Source organism: Leptonychotes weddellii, unplaced genomic scaffold (genome assembly GCF_054177405.1).
Source record: "Leptonychotes weddellii isolate Sample4059 unplaced genomic scaffold, ASM5417740v2 HiC_scaffold_5439, whole genome shotgun sequence".
In the NCBI taxonomy this organism is placed as follows: Eukaryota; Metazoa; Chordata; class Mammalia; order Carnivora; family Phocidae; genus Leptonychotes; species Leptonychotes weddellii.
In genome coordinates, this window is record NW_028022235.1 from 5,969 (window position 1) to 9,938 (window position 3,970).

Below are 3,970 nucleotides of genomic sequence, written 5' to 3' on the forward strand. Positions count from 1 at the left end.
CATGAGGATCAAATACGGCAGGTTGCTGAATTCTTAAAGGGTCTCCTGACAGCCTGTGTATCTCACACACAGTTAATATTGAACTGAATGATAAGCACCAGAGAAGTCTTGCAAAAGTAGTTTTCCAAGTGGAAATTCGAAGAAGACATTTATGATCTAATGCTCCCTGCAGGGCCCCTGGCCCTTGAGCACTAAACGTATAAGCAGTAGCTTCACACAGGGCAGGTGCGGCTCTTTCTGCCTGGGGTAGCCCTTTCTATCCTCCTGCTTCTTAAATAAACCCACTAAGTTGCAGCATACAACTTCTCAGGAACTCCTTCTTGCCCGCCGAGCTCCCCAACCCTGCAATAACTGTATCTAAAATTGTAGCTTTGGAGCGCCTGGGTAGCTCAGTCGTTAAGCATCTGCCTTCGGCTCAGGTGGGATCGAGTCCCACATCAGGCTCCCCGCTCGGCAGGAAGCCTGCTTCTCCCTCTCCCACTCCCCCTGCTTGTGTTCCCTCTCTCGCTGTGTCTCTCTCTGTCAAATAAATAAAATCTTAAAAATAAATAAATAAAATAAATAAAAATAAAAAAATAAAATAAAATTGTAGCTTTACCCAAGTTACTCTGTTAATCATTGGAAGTTCAGAAGTGGATGTGTGTAAGTGATCATTTCCAACTCTTGCCAAGGGGGAAGAATGAAATCAACACAGTTGAGTATTTAATAATGTGGGACAAATCAGATGACTTTTTGCTCTGAAAAAGTTATCAGGGGTTCCTGCTGCCCCAGCGTCCGAAGAGCTGGTTGGTCTACCAGGTGTACTAATACACATCATTAGTATCTTATAAAAAAACCTGATAGTTGTCAACTAACAGAACATCACAAGAAGGGAGACCTCTCTTTTAAACACGTGTAGACATTTAACATGGATGAATACGTAGAATTTCCCATCAATTGTCCTGAAAGCTACCATTCCTTGGTGTGGACTAACTATTTATTTATTTATTTATTATTTATTTATTTATTTATTTATTTAAGATTTTATTTATTTGACAGAGAGAGACACAGCGAGAGAGGGAACACAAGCAGGGGGAGTGGGAGAGGGAGAAGCAGGCTCCCCGCAGAGCAGGGAGCCCGATGCGGGGCTCAATCCCAGGACCCCGGGATCACGACCTGAGCCGAAGGCAGATGCTTAACGACTGAGCCACCCAGGCGCCCGTGGAATAACTTTTTAAAGCATATTGATATAGATCCTAAAATGCTCATATCTTCGATGGGAATACTGCAGATTTACAAACAGAATGTGATGCGTTTGAAAAGAAAAGAAAAAGAAAGGAAGCTGGCTGAGTCGACCTATCTGTTGGAGGTAATGTTTCTCATAATAGGTACACACAAGGCATTTGCCCCGTGCACAACAATGGAAGGAGTCAACCATGTGTGGACTGTGTCATCTTTCCAGCATCATCTCTGAACTACATTTGTATATGATGAAGATGCTACTTTAGAACTCAGAGTTACTACTGTAAACTACTTCAAGGTTTAATGCATGTGCACAGTAAACTTGCAGGTCCACTACAGGGTATGGTAGAAGGAAATTGAAGGAGATTGGGGCAAAATGCTGCTTGAATGAACAAAATACTTTTTATAAGAAGTAGATGAATTTCAGCTTTGCAATATAATGGAGCATGGGGAATTTTTAAGATGATCATTTTTGTAAAAGAGATTTTATTTATTCATTTGAGACAGAGAGAGAGAGAGAGAACATGAGCAGGAGGAGCTGCAGAGGGAGAGAGAGAAGCAGATTCCCTGCTGAGCGGGGAGCCTGACTCAGGGGGTCAATCCCAGGACCCTGAGATCATGACCTGAACCAAAGGCAGATGCTTAACCATCTGAGCCTCCCAGGCGCCCCAGGATTACCATTTTTAAAAGTCTAATATCTGTATGTGAAACATTCCATATTTGAAATGCATCTATTTTACACCAGGGCTTAGGAGAAGTAATTGGCTCTCACGACGGATAAGCTGTTTATTATAAACATTTTATTTACAAATAAACTTTATTATAAGTAGGTAGTCTATAAACCAGAACAGAAATGAAATATCTGCTTGTGTAGACAATATTAAAACTCATTTTTAAAAAAGATTTTATTTATTTATTTGACAGAGAGAGACACAGCGAGAGAGGGAACGCGAGCAGGGGGAGTGGGAGAGGGAGAAGCAGGCTTCCTGCCGAGCAGGGAGCCCGATGCGGGGCTCGATCCCAGGACCCTGGGATCATGACCTGAGCTGAAGGCAGACGCCTAACGACTGAGCCACCCAGGCACCACCTAAAACTCACTTTAAAGGTGGAGATTCTGTACATCAAGTGCCATTCAAGACATGACTCGAGTGGCATAATATACAAAGATTTATGTTTTTTAATTATCTGAAGACCCTTCAAAACTTTCAGGTATTAATCGACTACCATTGCAGACTTTAATTTTGGAATAATATCTTTATATTTTATCTGCATTATACACAAGCCTTTCTGCACACGACTGCCTTAGTCATCTTCCTACAGTGCCATCTGGACATCAAAAGTCGTGCTATATACTGTTGGTAAAGGAAATTTGAGGAGAAGACAGTGCCAAAACGTGCAGTTTATGTCCTTTTGAAAAATATGTATAGTGCATATTTTTGGTGCACCTTCTTCTTTAGCACCTTTTGAAGAAATGTGCTTTTGGTAGCAGCTTTCTGCCCAAGGGTCCTATCCCCATGCTTTAATAAAATCACCTTTTCTTGCACCAGAAAAATGTGCTTTTATTTTTATTTAATGAGTTGGGTTCAGGCCCTTAATATAAACATCTTGGCTATTATGAGCACACTAAGGAAATTCTTTGGAGGAGAATTTTCTCATTATTGTTAAACTTCCTAAATGATTAACCTTATTCCTCATATATAAAAATGTCTAAAAGGATAATATGACAGAGTATATATAAAAGGAATCACTGTAAACTATTTTAATTTTTTATTTATTTATTTGACAGAGAGAGAGATAACGAGAGCAGGAACACAAGCAGGGGGAGTGGGAGAGGGAGAAGCAGGCTTCCTGCCGAGCAAGGAGCCCGATGTGGGACTCGATCCCAGAACCCTGGGATCATGACCTGAGCCGAAGGCAGACGCTTAACGACTGAGCCACCCAGGCGCCCATCACTGTAAACTATTTTAGATTGCCATGGAAACTTGCATCTTAAATTGCAAATGAAAGTACATTATTTTCTACCTTTAACTCAAATAAAGCTCATATAAACAAAAAGCTAGCTGGAAGATCTTAGTGTGTGCTATAGAAGCGGATTCTCCATTCCCTTTTCGGAAATGCTCCACTCTGCCGCTAGAGGGCACCATGTGCACACTGGGCAGAGAGACAGTCAAAGGCTTATTAAGTACATCTGCCTCTTGATTTTTTTTTTTTTCCGCTGAAGGAATAACCCAGTCAGTGTGGGTATGAGTGGAGATCAGAGCTGGGGGGTAGGTTGCTACAGCACTTCCCTGCGACTTGAAGCTTTTTTTTTCTTAAGAGGGAGAGAGGTGGGTAGAGGGGCAGAGGCAGAGAGAGAATCTTAAGCTGGCTCCATGCCCAGTGGAACTGAGGCCAGACTCCATCTCACAACCCTGAGAACATGACCTGAACCAAATCGAGTCTGAGGCTTAACGGACTGAGCCACCCTGGTGCCCCAACTTCAAACTTTTTTATGATGTCCCTAGCCATTTCAGCTCCCAGCAAAGCCTGAGTTCAGCCTTGATTCAGCTGGGAACACAGAATGTAATTATGATTGAATGATTGTTTTTAGAGGTTGCTAGCAATATGGACAAAGAGTTAAGAATTGAGGAGCTTCCTTTGTATTTGAGACAGTCCACTGCAACAAAATTCAGACCAAGCCTGGGGCTCAGAAGACCTTTTCCATTCTCAGGTATACCAATTTCTGAGTAGCTTTGTACAAATTAAGAGG

The 3,970-nt window shown here is 42.0% G+C and overlaps 1 pseudogene; it reads left to right on the forward strand.

Moving 5' to 3' along the window:
• The first annotated feature begins 853 nt into the window (after positions 1 to 853).
• On the forward strand, positions 854 to 1,581 carry LOC145719585 (glucosamine-6-phosphate deaminase 2-like; annotated as a pseudogene).
• The last annotated feature ends 2,389 nt before the right edge of the window (positions 1,582 to 3,970 follow it).